Source organism: Papio anubis, chromosome 11, assembly GCF_008728515.1.
Source record: "Papio anubis isolate 15944 chromosome 11, Panubis1.0, whole genome shotgun sequence".
NCBI lineage: Eukaryota > Metazoa > Chordata > Mammalia > Primates > Cercopithecidae > Papio > Papio anubis.
Genome location: NC_044986.1, coordinates 109,597,601 through 109,621,817, shown reverse-complemented (window position 1 = coordinate 109,621,817; position 24,217 = coordinate 109,597,601). Strand labels below are relative to the sequence as shown.

The 24,217-nt window shown below is 42.4% G+C and overlaps 1 protein-coding gene across 1 annotated transcript in view; it reads left to right on the top strand.

Moving 5' to 3' along the window:
• The first annotated feature begins 1,388 nt into the window (after window positions 1-1,388).
• The window catches only part of PTER (phosphotriesterase related), an 81,138-nt gene continuing 58,309 nt past the window's right edge, over window positions 1,389-24,217 (top strand). The window contains exon 1 of the mRNA XM_021943093.2: window positions 1,389-1,488. The gene's annotated coding sequence lies outside the window, so the exon portion shown is untranslated. The remainder of the gene's footprint in view (window positions 1,489-24,217) is intronic.

The window sequence follows — 24,217 nt, the reverse complement described above, 5'->3', positions numbered from 1 at the left end:
TCAAGGCTGCAGTGAGCTATGACTACACCACTGTACTCCAGCCTGGGCAACAGAGCCATTTCAAAATAGTAATAATAATTGATTATGGTGTAATATTGTTGGGGTTCAGAAAATGATACCCCAAAATGAAGGCCTTAGAAGCAGCTCTCTCTAACCTCATGTCCTCCTGCCTCTGGCCCCTCATTCTAGAAACTAGAATCCCTCTTCCGCAAGGTGAGTCACAGAAGCCAGAACCTCCCTATCCCCAAAGCCAAGCCTAAAACCTAAAAGTTTGACTCTACGTGACCCCTGCCTTTCTGTGTCAAAACTGGCCGTAAAGAAATTCTCCGGCCTGCTCTGTTTGACTGTAGGTCATAAGACCTCCATTCCAGAAAGAGTCCTGCTCTATACCCAGAAGGAAGGAACACTGCACAGAAAAGCCAAAAAGAATCTAAACAGACAGGGCTTGCTCACTGAGTCTATTGGCATTAGAGCAGACCCTTTTTATGCCATCGTAGTATCTATTAGGTTGGTGCAGAAATAATTGTGGTTTTTGCCACTAAAAATCGCAATTACTTTTGCACCAGCTGAATACATGGCAGTTAATACTTTGTTGAACCTAAGCAAAAAAAATGGACTGTTTCTCCTGCATCTTTGGGTTTTCATTCTGAAGACTCCTGGGTCACATAAAGCTATGATCAAGTATATTTGCATGCCTTTTCTACTGCAAAACCGCCTTTTGTCAGTAGATTTTCAGCAAACCTTCAGAGGATGAAGAAGAGGTTTGCCCTTGGCCCCCTACAATACCTAAAGGTATGACTCTTCATTGTGGCAGCTGCTCCAAGCATCATGTTTTGCCAACAGACTCACACATACTCACTAAGTTTATTTCAGTCACAGCAAGCACCAGGGCCAGTTCAAGTGCTCTAGCACCGCACTCTAATTCTAAAGAGAAGGAAACGCGGCCCCAGGGCAGGAAACAGTGACAAGCGGGAACACAAAACCAAAGTTCTCCCTTTGCAGCATGAGGATCCAGAACCCACTGTGACATCAAATTGCCAGCGCGCCACCTCCGATTTATTCTTGGGGAAAACTAAAAGAGCTACGGAATGCTCCCTTGTTCCAGGCTGTTGTTCTATGGAGAACTGGGATCTGGGGAAAATGCAACAGTTTCTTTCCGTTTGGGGATCTAGCCCCGAATTTTTTTCATTCAGCCCAACTACAGTCAAGACAGCGCCTGCAAGAGGGTGTGGCTAGGCAGAGACCAGCGGGAAACGGCCCGGGACCAGGGTGGGGCGTGGGGAGGGTTTGAAGGGTGTGTCCTACGAAGAGGCAGGGCGTGGCTAGGACCCACGGGGCGTGTCCTAGGACCCGGTGAGGGCGTGACCTCGGGCCAGGGGCGGGGAGAGAACCAAAGGCGAAGTGGGAGGGAAGAGGGGAGACTAAAAAGGCCCGGGAAGTTGGCCTGGCGGAAGTTCCCAGGGGAGAAGGCAGCGCGTTGTACCCGAGGTAAGGCTCCCAGGAGTCAGAGCAGGAGCCGGAACTGTGGGCCCAGTAGGAAGAGTGGGGCCAGACGGCAGAGGCCGCGCGGCCGGGGTTCGCTGCAGAGTTCCGCGCGAGGGTCCTGCCGGAAGGAAGGATTTTCAAGCCACTGGCGCGTGGGCCCTGCCGCCTCTCCCTAAGTGCTTGAGGGACGTTGCGAAGAGCGCCAGTTCCTTGCGGCTCTAGCTCCCTTTGACTCGACAGCAATGCCCGGGGGCGTCATCGGTTAGCTGTGCTGGGTGGGGGCGGCTATTCCCTGCTAAGCCTCCTTTAATAAGCTTTTTTTTTTTTGAATCGGAGTCTCGCTTTGCTGCTCAGGCTACAGTGCATTTGGTGCGATCACAGCTCACTGCAGTCTCGACCTTCTGAGCTCAAGCGAACTTCCTGCCTCAGCCTCCTGAGCCTCCGGAGTAGCTGCGACTACAGGCACGTGCCACCATGCCCGATTAATTTTTGTATTTTTTGTAGACAGTGTCTCTCCATGTTGCCCAGGCTGGTTTTGAACTCCTGGGCTCAATCAGTCTGCCTGCCTCGGCCTCCCAAAGTGCTGGCATTACAGGTCTATATTTTTTGGCAGTTTGTAAAAGCTGATCACCTGCGGTCATATGTCTGAGTCCTGTGCACTCTTGCTTAATCCAGTCGGCAGCCCTGTGAAGGATTCTAGTGATAACGACAAACCTAAGGGTACAGAAAGATTAGGCCACACTGCTGGGAAGTTTACAGATGGAAACAAAGTTTAAAGGTGGAGTCTTTCTGACTCCACAGCCTGTGTGCTCTTACTCTTAGACCACCTCATTCTTTGTACATCACAAGTCAACAGGAACTAAAGGTATACCCTTACATAGGCAGTAAGAGGGGTTGCTGATTTAAAGAACTTTGGACCCAGAATGAGTAGAGCCCTATTCTAGTTCTGGTTCCAGCTCAGTGACTTTCGACAAGTTGGTTTTCTTTTGCTTTTTTTTTTTTGTTTTTAGACGGAGTCTCGTCCTTGCCCAGGCTGGAGTGCAGTGGCGCGATCTTGGCTCACTGCAACCTCCGCTCCTGGGATCAAGCGATTCTCCTGCCTCAGCCTCCTGAGTGGCTGGGACTACAGGCGTGCGCCACCACACACAGCTAATTTTTGTATTTTTGGTAGAAACGGGGTTTCACCATATTGGCCAGGCTGATCCTGAACTCCTGACCTCGTGATTCACCCACCTCGGCCTCCCAAAGTGCTGGGATTACAGGAGTAAGCCACCGCGCCCAGCCTCTTTTGCTTTTTAAGACTAGGTCTCACTCTTTCACTGAAGCTGGAGTGCAGTGGTGCTATCACAGCTCACTGCAACCTTCACTTCCCCGGTTCAAGTGATCCTTCCAGCTCAATCTCCCGCAGGTGCACACCACCGTGCCCGGCTTGTTTTTATTTTCTACTTTATTTTTTGTGTTTTTGGTAGAGATGGGGTTCTGCCATTTTGCCCATGTTGGTGTCAAACTCCTGGGCTCAAGTGATCTGGCTGCCTCAGCCTCCCATAGTGCTAGGATTACAGGTGTGAGCCACTGTGCCTGGCCTGCCTATGTTTTCTAGACACATTAAGGTAAGTGGTCTCAGGCCAGGCACGGTGGCTCACACCTGTAATCGCGGCACTTTGGGAGGGTGAGGCAGGTGGATCGCTTGAGGCTAGGAGTTTGAGACCAGCCTGACCAACATGGTGAAACCGCTTTTCTACAAAAAATCAGCCTGGCATGGTGGTGGGTGTGCCTGTAATCCCAGCTACTCGAGAGGCTGAGGCAGGAGAATTGCTCGAACCTGGGAGGCAGAGGTGGCTGTGAGCTGAGATCACACCACTGCACTCCAGCCTGGGTGACAGAGTACGACTCTTTCTCAAAAAAAAAAAAAAAGAAAAAAAAAAAAGTTAAGTGGTCTCTAAGTCTCTAGTGGATCTAATAATCTATGGATTTATGAAGATAAGATCCTGATTTTACCATTTAATGATATTTTAGGCCAGTTTTTTTCCGTTTTAATTGGACAGCCCTCAAACCAGAATAGATTCAGAGGTCCCAATTTTGGGTCATATTTGCTGCTGAAATTACAAGGTAGTCAGGAAGAGTCTGTTTATTCAATCAAAAATCAGTAAATGTGTATTTTAGAGGTCAGCAGGGGAGGATCCAGCCAGAAGGTGGCTAGTGAGACCGGAGGAAAATCAGGACAGTGGCTCTTCTGGAAGGACTTACAGAAAGATCAGTTTCACTGGGCAAATTTCCCCTTCCCTGTGAAGGACAGAAAATACCTTGAATATGGCTAAAGTGAGAAGCATTTCTGAAAAAAAAAATGCAATTTAATATCCTTTGAAGGGTCAGTAAATTTTGAGCCAAATAGAAGCAGAGAGCAAGAGAACACAAAAATAGATCATTTAGAATCTGGAGAAGTACATGACCGTACTCAGTGCCAGGGCTTGGCCATAGCATCCCTGTGACTATTTTAAGTTGAGTAAGCAGCCCTGATGCAAGGGTTTTAGAGATTGCTCTCGGATTTAAGCTTAAAGACAAAATGATGAACTGTATACCATGAGAGGAGCTTGGTAAACGTCCACCTTTGCTTCCATGTGCTTTGAAGTGTTCATACAGGAGGAATGTTTATCCTCAAATACCTTCTTTTTTAAATATTTATTTGTTTATTTATTTTTATAGAGATGGGGGTCTTGTTTTGTTGCCCAGGCTGGTCTTGAACACCTGGGCTCAAGTGATCTTCCCACCTCTGCCTTCCAAACTGTTGAGATTACAGGCGTGAGCCACGGCACCCAGCCAACTTCAAATCTATTAAATACCCTAGTAAGCCATATAGTAACAATACTGAGAATTTCTGATCAAGCTCTAGTCTGCTCAGTATCCCTAGGAACTTGACTGAGATAGTTGTTGAATATTTTTTCATACATCGAATGTGGCTTTGTTCTGTTTTCTTTAGCTATTCTTTCTAGTGTATTTACAGTGGTCCAGGTTTTCCTAATAAGATTTCTTTTTTTTTTTTTTTTTTTTTTGTGGCAGGGTCTCACTCTATTGCCCAGACTGGAGTGTAGTGGTGCTATCTTGGCTCGCTGCAACCTCTGCCTCCCAGGTTTAAGTGATTCTCCTGCCTCAACCTCCCAAGTAGCTGGAACTACAGGCACGCACTACCATGCCCAGCTAATTTTTTTGTATTTTTGGTAGAGGCGGAGTTTCATCATGTTGATCAGGCTGGTCTTGAACTCCTGACCTCAGGTTATACACTTGCCTCAGCCTCTCGAAGTACTGGGATTACAGGCATGAGCCACTAAGCCCGGCCCTTAATAACACTTTTATAACAAAAGGCTTCTCATTCATAGACGTCATCTCTTAATAAAAAAAAAAAAAGAAAGAATAAGAAAAATAAAATATCTGGTTCCATTTGGCATAAACTGGCTCTGTGGTTCTACCTATTTTGTCAAAACAATAACCGCCTGAGTACAAATACCTCTCTGCCTGCTCAGCGTGAGAGCTGTGTCAGCCGTTTCCCTGTCTCCTTCCAGGCAGGTATGTCCATGTGACTTGTTTGGCTAATGAAACACAAGTGGAGTGACCTGTGTCACTTCCAGGTAAAAGTGTGTTAAGAGCCAGTGAAAGATGTGTCACAATCACTTTCCCTCCGCCACAGTGACCATCCAGATAGAGGCAGCAGTCTCAGCCCGGGTCATAGAAAGAGGACAATGAGCAGAGCCCCCTGCCTTCCTGTGTTAGACATATATGATGAGCTAGAAATAAACTTTTGTTGTGTTCAGACCCTGAGATTTGGGGATTTGTGTGTTACTGTGGCCTAGCCTGGTCAAGCCTGCGTAATGAGTATTATCAGATAAGCTGCGTGTATGTGGGGATTTCTGGCTCTGGTTTACCAGATACCTTGGGAGCTGCGGGGAGGGCCTTGTAAGAGGCTTGTCCTATGAATCATGCTCCTTTTACTGTGTGGGAGATGGCAGGTGTGCTGTTCCCATCATGCTCCAGTCTGCTTTGTGATTTTAATCAAAAGTGGCAAAAATGACATTTAGATGTTTAATTACATTCTGTAAGGGCAGACCGAGTTAAAGTGTAAAATAGGTTAAGGTTCTATGCCTGGAAGGGATAGGAATCAAGGCTTTCATTTTTACTTTGAAAAACACAATTTATATATTTTTAACAATTTTCAGTGCACTTCCAAGTTTTCCAATACAGAGGAATGTTCGTGGGTGAGTTGTGAAAAGATGATTCTTCCCAAATGCAGTTATCAGTGGATGCATTTCAGAAATTATTTTGTCACTGAAGGACATTTGAAATGAATCATCCATACTTACCATTGACTAATACATTTTTTTCAGGCAGCTTCAAAGAGTACTTTAAATATGATTTCCTGGCTATCTGATTTCGAATCTAAGAGTATCAGACTTAGGTTTTGCTGCTAATGTCCCGGGGGCAGTGTGTTCACTCTTTTATTCTGAGTTAAACAGAAGGCAAGCAGGGAGCATTGTGCTTTGGGCAGAGCTGTGCTGCATTCTTAGGGGACGCTGGCTATAAATCCAGTCTCCCTAGAGGTTAACAATCAAAGTTCTCCCCCTCTCATACTCAGGCGAGTGATATGATGATGATAAATTGCTTGGACATGACTGCCTCAAGCACTAGTGTGATGAATTATGTTGTTCGGGACGTGACCGAAGATCTCCTATTGTCAGTCCGCAATGCCAAGTATTGGCAATATTCATAAATAGCCTTTTGCCAGTGGTGGTCTCTGCTTTACATATTAAATTCTCTGTTTTCACAGATTGTGGTTCTTAGTCATCTCCGTCCTCCACTGAATTCACTTACATAATCAGCCTTTTTTTTTTCCCTGTCCCTACTCATTAAAAGGGTGGGATGTCCTCACTTGTATATGGTAAACATTGAGTTCTTTCTTCACAGAAACTGTTAAAAGAATAATTATTAGTTCTTTTCACTAAATTCAGAGTAATAGCAGCTTATCTTGCAATGGTTTAATTGGGTAATTATTTGGTGTCTGAAAAGCACTTTGAAGAGAATGTTGGTAAATATTGTAAATTTCATGCTCTTTTGTGTAACTGAAAGCCCATTGCGACCACAAAATCCTTGTGTTATTGTGTACCCACAAAATTTCTTTCCTGATGTGGCTTACTATTTTCAAAATTATTTGTGTTGATTTTTAAAAATATTTTTTAAATTTTCATAAATTTTCAAGGTTATCTTATGTTTATGCCTTCACAGTTCAACGTGTCTCATCTCCTACATTCCTTGCGTATCTGAAAGGTTAAAAATATCAGTCTTGCTCTCTAACAGTTTGGAGGACAGATAAAGCCAGACCATGTAATTGAGTAATTGAAATAAAGATTTATTTGGTCAGAGCCCATACCCTGAGCTGTCATCTGATTGTCATCAGAATTTGTTTAAAAGTGTTAGGTTGGCCAGGCACAGTGGCTCATGCCTGTAATTCTGGCACTTTGGGAGGCCAAGGCGGGAGGATTGCTTGAGCTCAGGAGTTCAAGACCAGCCTGGGCAACATAGTGAGACCCCATCTCTATTAAATAAGTAAATAAATAAAGCATTAGGTTGACTTGCATGTGCGGGGCCAGCTCTTTTGACAGATTTTCTTCTCACTTTATGAATTCAGAGCCTGCAGGCCAGGCACAGTGTCTCACGCCTGTAATCCTAGCACTTTGGGAGACCAAGGCAGGCGGATCACTTGAGGTCAGGAGTTCGATACCAGCCTGGCCAACATGGTGAAACCCCATCTCTACTAAAAATACAAAAATTAGCCAGGTACATGCCTGTAATTCCAGCTACTCAGGAGCCTGAGGCAGGAGAATCGCTTGAACCCAAGAGGTGAAGGTTGTAGTGAGCCAAGATAGTGCCACTGCATACCAGTCTGGGTGACAGAGTGAGACTGTCTCAAAAAAAAAAAAAAAAAATCAGAGCCCCCAGGTGTCATTAAGGGCCATTTCTGTAGCTTAGAGTAGATGACCTTCAGTACTCTCTATATTTGTTTTCCTAGGACTACCATCATAAAATACCACAAACTGGGTGACTTAAACAACAGACATTTATTTTCTCACAGTTCTGGCAGCTGGAAGTCCCAGATCAAGGTGTCAGCAGGGTTGGCCTCTTCTGAGGTCTCTCTCTTTGGCTTGCAGATGGCAGTCTTCCCTCTGTGCATGTCTGTGTACTGATCTTCTATAGGGACACCAGTCCTATTGGATTGGAACCTACCCTAAAAACCCCATTTTAATTACTTCTGTAAAGACTATCTGCAAATATAACCACATCCTAAGGTGGTGAGGGTTAGGGCTACAACACACAAATTTTGAGGGGAGACACAATTCAGCCCAAAATGCTTCCCTGCAATAGTAATGGTCTGTTTGGAAACTACTGTTTTTGGAGTTATTTTCTTTGTTAAATTTGACCTTCCAAGTGATGACTACACATCTTTGGAGAATGTCCTCGGTTCAGGAACTTCTTTTTAACTAACATTACTTGGAGGAGAGCTTAATGCTTGTGACTTTAAACATTTATGAATTAGGTAAAAAAGGGAAGCAACATTATTAAATGAATTGGATAGAGTTCATCAAGCAGTTAAGAAAAAAATGTACATAATCAAGCGTACTTGCAGTCTGAACCACAAACATCCAAATATTTGCTATAACAACTCGCAGATATTTTTACCAAAAAATTTCCTCTCCGAATCAGAAACTTACTATGATGAGTTCATGTACTTAGGTGTACCATCAAAAAGGGCAAGAGGATCTCTAGAATATGCTGTGGTCCTATCTGCTCTTTCTATAAAGAGGTATCTTGTGCTTATCTTGCTTAAATATGTTGTGTCTTATAATTGTCACGATATTATCAACTGAAAACAGAAAGGTCTCTGAGAAGACATGTGAGCCTAAGAAGCTAAAAAAGCTCTTTTCTTTTCTTTTTCTTTTTCTTTTTTTGTGAGACAGAGTCTCGCTCTGTTGCCAGGCTGGAGTGCAGTGGCGCAATCTAGGCTCACTGCAACCTCCGCCTCCCGAGTTCAAGCGATTCTCCTGCCTCAGCCTCCCGAGTAGCTGGGACTACAGGCATGTGCTACCATGCCCAGCTAACTTCTATATTTTTAGTAGAGACAGAGTTTCATCATGTTGGCCAGGATGGTCTCAGTCTCTTGACCTCGTGATCTACCCGCCTCAGCCTCCCAAAGTGCTGGGATTACAGGCATGAGCCACTGCACCCAGCCTCTTTCCTTTTTTTTTGAGACAATGTCTTGCTCTGTCACCCAGGCTTGAGTGTGGTGGTGATCATAGCTCACTTGAGCTTCTGGGCTAAAGTGATCCTCCTGAGTAGCTGGATTACAGGTGCTCAGCACCATGCCTGGTTAATTTTTTTTTTTGGACAGAGGACCTACAGGGAACTTTATTCTCTTGCTTTTGTTTTCACTGGGGTGCTACCCTTTGGGAGGACCAGGTTGGCTCCTGGCACAGGGATACGCCTGGTTAATTTAAAAAAAAATTGTTTGTAGAGATGGAGTCTCACTCTGTTGCCCAGGCTGGTCTTCAACTCCAAGGCTCAAGTGATCCTCCCGCCTTGGCCTTCCAAAATGCTGGGATTACAGGCATGAGCCACCACACCCAGCTAGCAAAGCTCTTATATTCAAAGAAATATTGGGGAATGTGAAGGCACAGAAGTCCTCAGTTTGACATTATCTGTCCATATCTATAATGCATACTGTCTTTTATTCTGATGAGCTTTTACAATGTTCCTTCAGAATAGAATAATAGGGTTTTTTTTTTTTTTATCCTTAAAAGAATCTTTTGTAGTAAATTGGTAGTCAGAAATATTAGAGGGTCATTACGTGGGTATATAAGAGTATATAGGTAAAACTTGGGGTTTTGAATGGGCTGTAAAACACTTTTCCCTTTAAAACTGTTTTAAGTGGAAATGTATTGTTGGAGCTATGTGATGGATGCGTAGGGGTTCACTCTACTACACTCTCTACATTTGTGAATTTTTGAGAATGTCCATGTTAAAAAGTTTAAATAAAAGTTATTTTTTAAAAAGGAGAATAAATGAATGAAATATATGGCTTCCTGTGATGCAAAATTCGATACCTACATAAGGGACAGATTAAATGAGGTATGCATGCCTATGTTAGACAATAGTAAGTTGAGTATGGTTTTAACTACCAATCCCTCTGTAGAAAAGTATTGCTGAGGCTGGGCGTGGTGGCTTATGCCTGTAATCCTGGGTACTCAGGAAGCTGAGGCAGGAGAATGGCTTGAACCTGGGAGGTGGAGGTTGCAGTGAGCTGAGAGCACACCACTGCACTCTAGCCTGGGTGACAGAGTGAGTGAGACTCCGTCTCAAAAAAAAAAAAAAATTATTATTGAAACCGTTATCCAAGAGTAGCTGGAAGAGCATCTTTCCTAGTTTTGGCCTAGATTATTTGAGACATGTTTTTATTTATCCTTCTCTGACATATGACATGTCTATTACTTCCATGAGTCAGTGCCTTTCTCCTAGTTAGCATTTCCCAGGCTCTCAGGCTGCAGTGTCTCCAAGTTCAGTCTTTGATTTCAGAGCCTATTAGCCATGTTGCAAATTCAGTGAACACAGAAACTTACAAAGAGGCCACTTGCCTCCGATGCACCGATGCACCATGCGTGGCTAGTGCCTTCTGCCCAATACCTTCTCTAAAAACAGTCCCTGCTGTTGGAGGAAGGATCCTACAGGCTGACACCAAGGAAGCCACGCTCTCTCCTGGGTGTTCTTCAGAGGACACTGCCTCCTGAGGGGATGGCATGGCCAAAGACCATCCAAGTCCTCTCAACCTCCATATCTAGGATTAGAAGTTGTCCTGGGCCTGTGAGTCTCGCTCACATTTCTGCATAAATGTCAGGCCTAATGTAAATGATTCCCTTTTGCTTCGGTGCTGCTTTGAGTTTGCCCCGTTATCATTTAGTAAAGTGCATCTTCAAGAGTGTTCCTCTTTCTCTTGTGTGCCAAATATTTCGGAGCAGCTCAGTGCATAAGTGGTAAAGAATTTGCTATTTCAAATACTGACATTACTGAGACTTTGACTTGCAGCCATAGTTGATCTTGAATGTTTGGGGGTGGGGAGAAGGCTCTTACAAATAGATGCGCAATGCATGCCACCACCCCTACCTTTTTTTTTTTTTTTTTTTTTTTTTTTTGAGACAGAGTTGGTTTGTCGCCGAGGCTGGAGTGTAGCAGTGTGATCTCCGCTAACTGCAACCTCTGCCTCCCAGGTTCAAGCGATTCTTGTGCCTCAGCTTCCTGAATAGTTGAGATTAAAGGCGTGCGCCACAATGCCTGTCTAATTTTTTGTATTTTTTACTAGAGACGTGTTTTCACCATGTTGGTCAGGCTGGTGCAGGGCCCCTTGTTGATGTTCATTCCTCCCAAGTGTTATCTTTTCATTCTTTGCCTGTTACTGTGGTTGGATAGAGAGATCAAAATATTTCAAGCTAAAAGTTCAAGTTTAAAATATTCTCCATGAGGATTCTGCGTAGTTCTATTTGTGTATTGAATTTAATTATTAGATTTGTTATATATATTAAAGAACACATACAGTTTCTTAGCAGTAGAAACATTTCATGGACCGTTGCTGCTAGTTATTGTTGCCATGGTGAGGTCAAAAGGCTTAATTTTAAAATTCTTTCTCTTTTATTTTGATAGACCATCAAGATTGTAAAAGATTTTTTTCTTTGTCTTTTTTTCTTCTTCTTCTTCTTTTTTTTTTTTTTTTTTGAGACAGGGTCTCCCTCTGTTGCCTCAGCTGGAGTGCAGTGGTGCGATCTTGGCTCACTGTAACCTCTGCCTCCTGGGTTCAAGCAATTCTCATGCCTCAGCCTCCCGAGGAGCTGGGATTACAGGCGTGCGCCACCATGCCCAGCTAATTTTTGTATTTTTAGTAGAGACAGGGTTTTGCCATGTTGGCCAGGCTGGTCTTGAACTTCTGACTTCAGGCGATCTGCCCTCCTTGGCTTCCCAAAGTGCTGGGATTACAGGCATGAGACATCATACCTGGCCTTTTTTTCTATTTTTTTTGAGTCAGAGTCTTGCTCTGTCGCCCAGACTGCAGTGCAGTGGTGCCATCATAGCTCACTGCAGCCTTCAACTACTGGGCTCAAGTGATCGTCCCACCTCAGCCTCTCAAATACCTGAGACTACAGGTGCATGCCACCACACCTAATTTTTTAAATTTTTTATTATTTTTTTTTTACTTTTGTAGAGATAAGTTCTCACTATGTTGCTCAGTTCAATGTCTTGAACTCTTGGCCTCAAGTGATCCTCCGGCCACAACCTCCCAAAGTGCTAAGATTACAGGTGTGAGCCCCTGCACTAAGCTTGTAAAATATTTTTTATGTGGAATTTTCGTAATGTATTATGTAGTGACACCAGTTTTTTTGTTAACCTATTTTCACTTCTCTGTTTTTATTTTTGTGTTAGTAATACCTTGGTCAAAATAGGTTTACGTTCATTATTACTATATTACATAACGATTTCACATTAGCATTAAGGACAATTTTTTATAAGTTGTTTCTATACAAAGAATGATGTATTAAATTTTAGAGTTTTTATCTGTAAATATTGAAAAGCTTTGTAAGTGGCTATACTATCTCTGACTATAAGGTCTTGGTCCATATTCTTTACACTATACACGTATTTATATATATGCCTGCATATATTCATGTCTGCATATTGTGCAGAACCACCTGTGAACCAGACCCTAGTCTTCTCTTCCTCTATCAGCTGATCATAGGGAACTCCCCACGAGGCCCTTGGTGCAGGCTGGGGAGAGAAGGCAGGGTGGCAGGAGTGGAGACCATGGGCATTTGAGCCACTTCCTCATGTAACTTACTTGTGTCTTCAGGACCTGTTCGAGCCCGATCACTTATATACCACTTCCATTTGATGATGGAATGCTGCTGTGCCCACCCTGTTTTCTGGCTAGGTGGGTCAGAAAGCACCCAGTTCATGATAAGCAGTTCAGGTCACATGGTGACTTGATGACCCATAGTTAAACGTTCTGTTTCTACCAAAGCCCAGTAACAGGCCAAGAGCTGTCTCCCAAAAGGACACTAGTTATCTGCAGAGGATGGCAGGGCCTTGCTCCAAAATCTTTCAAGCCTCTGCTGTGATTCACCTATGGGGGCCTGCCAAAGGCTCCAAACAGCATCCCTATCTGCCACTGACACCCCAAGCACCGTTGGATCTGCTGGGTCATATGGCCCAAGTGGCGGGGCAGCTAGCACAGTAACCTGGACCTGTTGCAGAGACTTCTCCTGTTCTGGAACCCATTCAAAACTGGCAGCCTTTCAGGTCACTTGATAAACGGGCTGGAGTTTAAAAAGGATGGAGTTCTTTAGTTCGTTTTGGGGTTTCTAGAGTTGAGTGCTTAATCTGATGACATCCAAAAATGCTAAGTACTCTACTTCTAATAGTATGGAGAAGGCTGATAGTCCTTAGTGTGAACTGTTTAAAGAGTTATGCAAAAGAGATGCATTGGACACTCCTGATTCACCACTCGTGAGGGGCAAGGGGTTTAGTGACTCCGTACATAATACCTTTGACCATATGTGGAGAATAAAGGAATATAATAAAGTTGGTTGGTTACTACTAAGTTCACTGGACAAGGTAAAGGAAGCAAAGGATAAATGAGTTCAGGGATTCGAACTTCCAGCTCCAGAAGCACATACTGAGCCTCAAGGCTTCTAAGATTGCCCTGAGGGAGAGTCTTATCTCCTGTAGACAAAGGGCTCAAATTGTGGAAAATCAGACACAAGCTCTTATCATGTGAGTGACTGACCTGCAATGAAAGGTGGAGCTCAGTCTCATTAGATGTCTGCTGTCAAAGTGAGGGCATTGACTGGAAAAGAATGGGACCCAGCAACTTGGAATGGGGACGTATGGGAAGACCCAGATGAAATTGAGGACACTGAACTTGTAAACTCTTGTGAGCCTTTTTTTTTTTTTACCAGAGGAAACAGCTTCCCCATCCCCAGTGGTGGCAACATTCCCTCTTCCACCCATGCTGCCAACAGCCTTTCCCCCCTTTATCTAAGGAGATTAACCATGCACTACCTGAGGCAACAGTGATGATGGCCTCTCCTGAGGCAGTTGCCAGGCAAGACAATGTTGATTCTCCTCAGGACCCACTCCCAAAACCCATTTGCTTCTAGATATATAACTAGACTAAGGCCCTAGTAGGCCCCTAGAGATGAGGTTCAGAGTATGACCCACAAGGAGGTGCACTACACTCCAAAAGAATTGCTTTAGTTTTCTGATTTATATAGGCAGAAATCTGGAGAACAAGCATGGGAATGGATATTAAGGGTGTGAGACAATGGTGGATGGAACATAACGTTGGGTCAGGCTGAACTTACTGATTTGGGCCCACTAAGCAGGGATTCTGCATTTAATGTTGCAACTCAGGGAGTTAGAAAAGGTTCTAATAGTTTATTTGTTTGGTTAGCTGAAGTGTGGAACAAAAGATGACCCACTGTGTGTGAGCTAGAAATGCCAGATTTCCCTTGGTTTAATGTAGAGGAAGGGATCCAAGGGCTTAGGGAGATTAAGATGCTAGAGTGGATTAGTCACTTTAGACCTACCCATTCCAGCTGGGAGGGCCCAGAAGATGTCCTTCACCAATACCTTGTGAAAAAGATTTGTGAGAGGAGCACCTGCATCCTTGAAGAGCTCTGTGATTGCTCTTCTTTGTATGCCAGATCTTACAGTGGGAACCACAGTCAGTCAACTACAAAATTTAAATGCAGTGGGAATAATTGGATCCCAAGGTGGCAGAGGCCAAGTGGCGACACTCGACCATCAAAGACAAGGTGGGCATTGTTACCATAATGGACAGCAGAAGCAAAGAGGCGGAGGTTGCAGTGAGCCAAGATTGCGCCACTGCACTGTAGCCTGGGTGACAGAGTGAGTGAGACTCCATCTAAAAAAAAAGAAAATTATTGTTGAAACCCTTATCCAAGAGTAGCTGGAAGAGCATCTTTTAATAGAGTTTTAGCTCAGGTCTGACTGACAGTGGGTCCAGTGGGTCCCAGGACTCATCATGTGGTCATTTCCCTAGTGCCAGAATGCACAATTGGCATAAACATACTTAGCACCTGGCAGAATCCCCACAGTGGCTCCCTGACTTACGGTAGAGTGAGGGCTACTATGCTGGGAAAGACCAAATAGAAGCCATTAGAGCTGCCTCCACCTAGAAAAATAGTAAATCAAAAACAGTATCACATCCCTGGAGGGACTGCAGAGATTAGTGCCACCATGAAGGACTTGAAAGACACAAGGGTAGTGATTCCCACCAGATCCCTGTTCAACTCTCCTATTTGGCCTGTGCAGAAGATAGACGGATCTTGGAGAATGACAGTGGGTTATTGTAAGCTTAACCAAGTGGTGACTCCCAAGAGCCCCTGGTAAACCACTGGTGTAAGTCCAAGAGTCCAAAAGCTGAAGAACTTGGAGTCTAATGTTTGAGGACAGAAAGCCTCCAGCATGGGAGAAAGATGAAATCCAGAAGGCTCAGCAAGCCTGTTGTTTCATCTTCTCCTGCCTGCTTTACTCTAGCCGCACTGGCAGCTGCTTAGATGGTGCCCACCCAGATTGAAGCTGGGTCTGCCACTCCCTGTCCACTGACTCAAATGTTAATCTCCTTTGCCAACACCCTCACAGACATACTCAGGAACTATACATTGCATCCTTCAATCCAATCAAGTCGACACTCAATATTAACCATCATAAGGTTTAAGAGTTAAAATTGGATAATAGGCCGGGCATGGTGGCTCACGCCTGTAGTCCTAGCATTTTGAGAGGCCAAGGCGGGTGGATCACTTGAGATCAGGAGTTCGAGACCAGCCTGGCCAACATTACAAAACCCTGTCTCTACTAAAAATACAAAAAAAAGTAGCCGGATATGGTGGTGCGCTCCTGTAATCCCAGCTACTCGGGAGGCTGAGGGAGGAGAATCGCTTGAACCCAGGAGCAGAGGTTGCAGTAAGCCAAGATTGTGCCACTGCACTCCAGCCTGCGCAACAGAGTGAGACTCCATCTCAAAAATAAATAAATAAAATTGGATAATAGCTTTCTCTGCCTAATTAGAAGTCAAAGCTGTATATCTGATGTGTTGGGAGGGTTATTACCCCCAGAAAAGGAGTTAGTTCTTTAACAGATGAAATAAAATGAATTCATTACAAGACATTGTGGAGATGTTGCTAAGCCCTTTAATTTTTGGAAACTCAGTATAATTTTCATCAGTTCTTGTGAAACTTGATTTATGCTTGTATCATCTTCCAGAGTGTTTGCTATGCCTGTGTACTACCTTTACCACTAATTACTTATAGTTTTTCTTTAAACCAATCCACTTTTTTACTTTAGCTCCATCCTAAGCAATAATATCTATGAAATCACAGGCTTGCAATGTTTATTGCTTTCTTTTTTCTAAAACACATTAAAATAAATAAAAACTTGTTTTAAAAAGTTTCAAATGCCCATATATCACCTAAAATCAGTTTGAACCACCAGTGGGATATATATAATTTATATAAATACACACACACACACACACACACACACACACACACACCACCCAGGCTGGAGTGCAGTGGTGTGATCTCGGCTCATTGCAACCTCCACCTCTCAGGCTCAAGCAGTTCTCTTGCCTCAGCCTCCCGAGTAGCTAGGACTACAGGTGTGCACAACCATGCTCAGCTAATTTTTGTATTTTTAGTAGAGGTGGGGTTTTACTATGTTGGTCAGGCTGGTCCTGAACTCCTGACATCAAGTAATCCATCTACCTAAGCCTCCCAAAGTGCTGAGATTTACAGGCGTGAACTACTGCGCCCAGCTATGACTTTTTGTTTTCTCTCGTCTTCCTCCTCCTCCTCCTTCTTCCTCTTCTTCTTCCATCTTCTCCTGCTGCTGCTGCTGGTTCTCCTTCTTCTCCTTCCTCTTCCTCTTCTTCTTCTACTTCTGCTTCTTCCTCATTTATTATTATTGTTATTATTATTTTGAGACAGTGTCTTGCTCTGTCACCCAGGCTGGAGTGTGGTGGCATGATCTTGGCTCACTGCAACCTTTGCCACCCAGGTTCAAGTGATTCTCCTGCCTCAGCCTCCCAAGTAGGTGGGATTACAGGCATGCCCTCACACCTAGCTCATTTTTGTACTTTTTTAGAGATGGAGTTTCACCATATTGCCCAGGCTGATCTCAAACTCCTGACCTCAAGTGATCTGCCTGCCTCGGCCTCCCAAATTACTGGGATTACAGGCGTGAGCCACTGTGTCCAGCGATTTCTTCTTATTTTTTATAATAGAGGTGAGGTCTCACTATGTTGCCCAGGTGGGGTCTCACTATGTGGCCCAGGCAGATCTTGAATTCCTGAGCTCAGGTGATTCTTCTGCCTCAGCCTCCCAAAGTGCTGGGATTATAGGCGTGAGCCACTGCACCTGGCCAGGTTATTGATTTTTTTTTTTTTTTTAAAAACACTTATTTCACCATCCACTAAAGAATAAAATTATTCCTGGTCAAGTGGGCACGAAAGTTTCAGAGTAGTTTCTGTAGTTGTGTTGTGATTATTGGAAACTAAAAACTGTGTATATATATATAGATACACACACATATATACATATATATTTTATATATATAGACACATACACATATATACGTATATGCCTAGATAGTGGATTTTTTAAACTTTTGTTTGGGCTATAGCCAACCGTTTTCAGTTGCTTAGGCAGTCAGCATCATGTATCTGAGGGCTACTATAAAGACACCATTATTTTATACTTGTGCCTCTATTCTTACTCACAAGCAGTATGAAGAATGATAATAAATAATTAACAATCTGGAACTTCTGGGTTGTGAGGTATTTTTATTTCATGCATCTGTTTGTAATAATCTGTTGTTTATACTAAGTTTATAGTAAAGTAAATACTAGAATATGGTTCATTTAAGTATGGTTTGCCTAATGGGACGTCAGAAAAAGAATTCATATCGAGAAAGATATCAATAGGTTTCACATTCCTTGTAACAAAATGGCCTGTCTGATTTTCTACTATACATATATCCCCACCTCGTTTAATGTTTAAACAGATGTGAACAAATGGAGAAGCTTCTGGGGAGGTCATTTACAGCCCGTGTAACATCTCTTCACATACACTCATACAACTTGTATCTGGAAGGAAGCTCAGAAATCACTTTGTTCAACTCCTTTGTTTTATTAATGAGAAAACTGAGGTCCTCAGACTAAGTGGCCCAAATACATGCTCCTGGAATATCAGCTTTGTCACATTTTTGCAGTTGCTGAAGTTTTAGCTTTTCTTCCTCTTGGGGAAATAGTGATATGTTCAGAAAGCATTGTGTCGTCCCATCTGTGTCCATTTTTTTGTAGGGGAGTCAATTTTTTGGGGGACAATGAAATAACATCCACTTTTATTTTAAATTACAGAAATTCCATGGTCACCCAACTCCACTTCTAAGCCATTTTTGAAATACAGTAAGTGAACATTAATATTTGGTGGCACAGAAGATACTTTATAACTACTGTTATTTGTATAAATACAAAATTAACCTGCCGAGCACGGTGGCTCATGCCTGTAATCCCAACACTTTGGTAGGCTAAGGTGGGTGGATTGCTTGAGGCCAGGAGTTCGAGACCAGCCTGGGCAACATGGCAAAACTCCATCTCTACTAAAAATACAAAAAATTAGCCAGGCATGGTGATGCATGCCTGTAATCCCAGATACTTAGGGGGTTGAGGCATGAGAATTGCTTGAACCTGGGAGGCAGAGGTTGCAGTGAGCCAAGATCAGGCCATTGCACTTCAGCCTGGGTAACAGAGTGAGACTGCCTCAAAAAAAAAAAAAAAAAAAACTAACCTATTGAATTAGAGAATTAGCCTATTGAATCAGGAATTATTTATGTTTCTAATATACTTAAACAAGAGAGAAAAACATATTTTTCTAAGCAATGTCAAGATATACATAATAAATATAATTTCCATTTTTATGGCAAGTAAGTATACATACATTTAAACATTCCAAGTTCTTGATTTTTAATCTATAATTATGTCTAATAACAATAAATAATAGAACAATAAATACCAATATGTAATAAACTGATAAATAATAAGTACTATATAGTAATGAAATAATAAAAATTATGAAAAATTTGAAAATAAAAAATGAAAAAATAAAAAATAAAAAAAAGATTAAATGATAATCGAATGTAATAAAAGAACATTTTCATATTAATGCATAATGAAAACTGCATGAAATAAGTTACCTAAAGAATAAGCTGGCCAGGTGCAGTGGTTCATGCCTGTGATCCCAGCACTTTGAGAAGCCGAGGCAGGTGAATCACTTATGCCTAGGAGTTGAAGACCAGCCCGGGAGACATGGTGAAACCCTGTCTCTACAAAACATACACAAATTATCTGGGCATGGTGATACACACCTGTAGCCCCAGCTATTAGGGAGGCTGCAGTAGAAGGATCGCTTGAGCCTGGGAGTCGGGGGTTGCAGTGAGCTATAATCATGCCACTGCACTCCAGTCTGGGTGACAGAGAGAGACCCTGTCTCACAACAAAACAAAATACAAAGAACAAGTAGAGCTGTTCTCCTGAAGCATCAGACCAAGGGCCAGAAAAAAAAGAAACTTCTGTGCAGAAAAGCACTGCCCAGGCCCTAATAGTTTCTTTGGTTTGCTTTCTATAGTTGCAACCGTGGTATAAAACGATTATCATGTGTCAATGAGAAACAAATTAACAGGTACAGTGACACATGCCTGTAATCCCAACTCTTTGGGAGACCGAGTCAGGAGGATCGTTTGAGCCCAGGAGTTTGAAACCAGCCTGGGCAACATATCAATACCTCATCTCTACTAAAAATAAAAAAATGAGTGAAGTGAGATGGCATATTTCTGTGGTCCCAGCTACTCAGGAGGCTGAGTGAGGTGGATCACTTGTACCTGGGAGGCTGAAGCTGCAGTGAGCCATGATCATGCCACTGCACTCTAGCCTGGGCAACAGAGCGAGACCCTCTCAAAAAATGAAAAGAGCAAGACAAGAAGTAAAGGTTTAACTTCATCTGATACCTAAAGAAGAACTCAAGAATAGCATAGCAAGTGCCACAGAGACTTTACCTATGAAGTTAAAAATAATTTCAAAGGAAGGACAGCTAATTTTGTTTTTGTAATAGGTTTATACTGGATTGCTCCACAGCTTGCTGGTAAAAGTCACTTTGAGCACTTAGAGAACACATCTTTATCCTTAGTGTGTTCCAATTTAAAAAGTGTTATTACTTTTTTTTTTGGAAACCGAGCCTCCAAGTAGTTCTGAGGTCTCCCAGGCCAACAGAAACTGAGACAGGGAAAATGAGCAACCATTATCCCCAGAATGCTGTGATTTGCCATAACCAAGAAGGCAAGTGAGTTTTCACAGTACAAAAGATATTGCCAGTTGTTAATTCTTCTGTTAATGCTACCAGAGAGTACATATTCTAAATCTGTTCACCTGTGTTTTCAGACTCAAAGCAGCTCTACAACATGTACATTCTTTCCAGTCAAGTCCATTTATCCATCCATCCATAAACATTTACAGAATCCTGCTATGGGCCATCCATTGTGCTAAATGCTGTCTGTAACGCTGTTCTCACTTAAACATTGAGCAGAGATGATTCTTTAAGAGTTATGATAATCCTTTTGTAGTTCTCCCGTGGTGTCCCCAGAGAATGCCAGGAGATTAGAGGCCCCTCAAAAGAACACAATATCCTGCCAGTCTCTGCAGTGTGCCTCATTTGTCATTGACACGGGATAGTCATTTTACACCATTGTTGCAACTATGAAAAGCAAACCAAGGAGACTCTTGGAAGCTAGGCAATGCTTTCGGCATAGGAGTTTCCTTTTTTCCAGCTCTTGGTCTCAGGCTTCAGAAGAACAGCTCTGCTCATTCTTCCGTCAGCAATAAAGAACAAGGTCCCACCTTCCATTCTCTCCACTGAAAGCAGTAGAGGTACCCACAGAGGAGAAGAATTCCATGCATTACCTGTTCTTGCTCCCTTCTTGGATAGGGCTGTGGCTGTGTCCATTGCTAGTGTCTGGTGGCTGATATGGTTTGGCTGCGTCCCCATCCAAATCTCATCTTGAATTGTAGCTCCCATAATTCCCTCTGTTGTGGGAGGGACATGGTGGGAGATAATTGAATAATGGGGGCAGTTTCCCGTATGCTGTTCTCGTAGTAGTGAATAAGTCTCACGAGATCTGATGATTTTATAAGGGATTTCCCCTTTCACTTGGCTCTCTCATTCTGTCTTGCCTGCCGCCATGATTGTGAGACCTTTCTAGCCACGTGCAACTGTGAGTCCATTAAACCTCTTTTTAAAAATAAATTACCCAGTCTCGGTTATGTCTTTATCAGCAGCGTGAAAACAGCCTTCCTTCTTCCCAGAGTCCGTGAGTTAGTGAATACAAAAACTAGACCAGTTACATGCGCTTCATTTCTGCCTCATAGTCATTATCTTTGATACATTTAACCCTTTAGTTGATTATTAAGCATTTCTTCTTTAGGAAAGCCTTGTTTAGTTACTCTCACTGCTATGTAATGCCAGTTACTTCAAAGTACTTTGTTTTTGTTTTGTTGAGACAGAGTCTCACTCTGTCACCCAGGCTGGAGTGCAGTGGTGCGATCTTGGCTCACTGCAATCTCCGCCTCCCAGGTTCAAGCAATTCTCCAGCCTCAGCCTCCCCAGTAACTGGGACTACAGGTGCACGCCACCACAGCCAGCTAATTTTTGTATTTTTAGTAGAGACGATATTTCACTATGTTGGCCAGGCTAGTCTCAACTTCCAGCCTCGAGTGATCCACCCGCCTTGGCCTCCCAAAGTGCTGGGATTACAGGCATCTGCCACCATGCAGGGCCCTCAAAGTACTTTGTTTATCATGTGTATTCATTCCATTTACCTACCTGCTGTATAAAATTTGTTATAAACCTGATTAGATTGCAAACTCCTTGAAGACAGGCACCATGTCTGCTTTTCCTATCTCTACGGCAGAGAGGGTCTGACCCAATTTATTACTGTTGTATGAACTGTCAGCAAAAAAAAAAGAAAAACAAAACAAAAGAAACCCTAATATCTTGTGGAAGAACCTTATATTCAATTAAGGATTGTAGGAAGACCTGACTGCAAAGTGGATTGACCTTTTGAGAAGTGAAATGCTTTACTGCTGCCCAGCACTTTTTTTTTAAGCTCTCATATCACAACAACTTGGCTCCATCACTATTAATCTTATATGGTAATGCAGTGACAATGAGATGATTTCTCTGGAGAATCTATGCTAATACTATTAAAATGCTCTTACAATGTCAAAATGATTGCAGTGTATGCATGTGGGGACTGTGCTTATGCAATTATGATATTATAGTGATAGGCGATTACCATAGGAAACTACTAATTCAACCCTGCAGGGACTTGTATTATGAAGCCATTATAACATGAGATTATAATGACACAATAACTTGGATGCACATTTGTGATGTGAAAACCAAAAGCTAATTTGAATGCAAGTCATATTTCCATTAAATTGTAATTAAACACTGAAAGCAATGCGTGTTTAAATTTGAGACGGAGACATGCAATCCATAAATGAAAGTTGTGGGGAAGGAGTGCATGGTGAGTGTAAGCTTAGAATAGTGTCAAGGTACCATTTGCAACTCTGCCCTTTGGTATTTACTGGGTGTGAAAGCTGTCACCCAAGGTGCTTCTCCAGATTTTCTCCCTCTCTGCTGGTCCTCTAAAGCAGCCAAAAACAGTACCAAGACACAAGAAGTGTGGGTCCAATTTCCGTTCCTATCACAACCGCTAACATTGACAGCCTTTTTGTTTCATTTTTGAAGTAGGCATGAAGCACCTTACCTCCCTTAATACAAGAGACTAAAGCAAGTTTTTTCCATGAAAAATAACCTTTTTTATATGCAACAAAATTACTCCATATTCAAAATAAGACAGAACAGATAAGTGCAAAGGGAAAAAAGATTTTTAAAAATCTTTAAAAATTCTACTCCCAGAGATGACCTGTATTAGCATCTCTGGGTATTTTCTTTCAGACTATTCTCCATGCATAGTATCAATGTATTTTTCTTCAAAAATTTGCATTCTACAGCACTTTTAAAACCTACTTAGTGATTCTTCTCACCCCTTCCAGTTGCAAGATCTATTTCTTATCCAACAGATTGCAGTTGATAAATTTTGTTTGTTTTTTGAAGGTCAGCTCGAGCTGGACGATTTCACATGTCACTTGGACAAGTATATTTTACTATTAGAGAATCATACTCGGAAAGGTTTATACTCTGCATATGTCAGTTACAGGATAGGTCTATAGTAGATTCTTCAGATTCTACTAGCAGTACTATCGCTACTCCACATTTGTCTCTGTTTAAGGAATCAGTGGGGCCTTTGAGAAATCATAGGGCTCTAATTTGTTCTCAAACTGGTAATTATTGTATAGTTTAGATAACTATAGATTATTTTTTAAAAACTAGGAACGTTTAGGAACTATGGAACTTGTTAGCTACACCCTGCATCTGCTAGTTTAGATGTTCTCAGGTTACACAGCAGCTCGTATATATTCCCTCCTAATTATGACTCAAAGTAGTTACAGCTCCTTGGTTTAAATATAGTTGAGTTTTTGCTATTAAGTATTTGCTTTGCACTTAGATATGCTGTATATTTCAGAGTTATTTATTTGTTTGTTTACTTATTTGAGACCGAGTTTTGCTGTCCTTGCCCAGGCTAGGATGCAATGGCGCAATCTCGGCTCACCACAACCTCCACCTTCCAGGTTCAAGCGAGTCTCCTGCCTTAGCCTCCCGAGTGGCCGGGATTACAGGCATGCACCACTATGCCTGGCTAATTTTGTATTTTTAGTAAAGATGGAGTTTTTCCATGTTGGTCAGACTGGTCTCAAACTCCCAACCTCAGGTGATTTGCCCTCCGTGGTCTCCCAAAGTGCTGGGATTACAGGTGGGGGCCGCTGCGCCCGGCCCAGAGTTATTTTTATTACCCCTGTTGCAATGACCAAATGAAGAAGACAATTTAAATTACTAGAGTCTTATTTTTCTAATTAGGAAAAGGAAAGCAGACTGCAGTTAAAGGGCTTGCTTCGTGTCATGCAGTGAACAGTGGAATTGAGATTAGGTCTTCTGGTCCTGGGTTAACATAGCTTCTTTTTTAGGCTAAGATGTGATGTCACTTTGGGTTAATACTTCTGTATTAATGGAGACAAGAATAACTATTTTTGATGTTCATAGTAAATACTTAGATAGCTTAGTAAAACGAACGTTGGACAAGTTGAGAGACTGGGTTCTAATTTCTTCCAAAGATTAAGGATTCCATTTTAGCATCTAAAATTGAAGTCATCAAATTAAACGCTCTCCATCGTTTATTCCAGCTCAAAAATTCTAAAATCAAATAGTATTGAACATTAATTAAAATGCAAATATTTTCATTTTAAGCATTATACATTTTAATATTTAATAATATATTTTACCTACTTTAAAAACCATTAATCTAAATTCAAAACCGGTCCTTACTTGGATGACTTGTAATAATTTGACACTTTTTTAGCAGTAGATTTGTAATTTGACTCAAACTTTCTTTTTTTGAG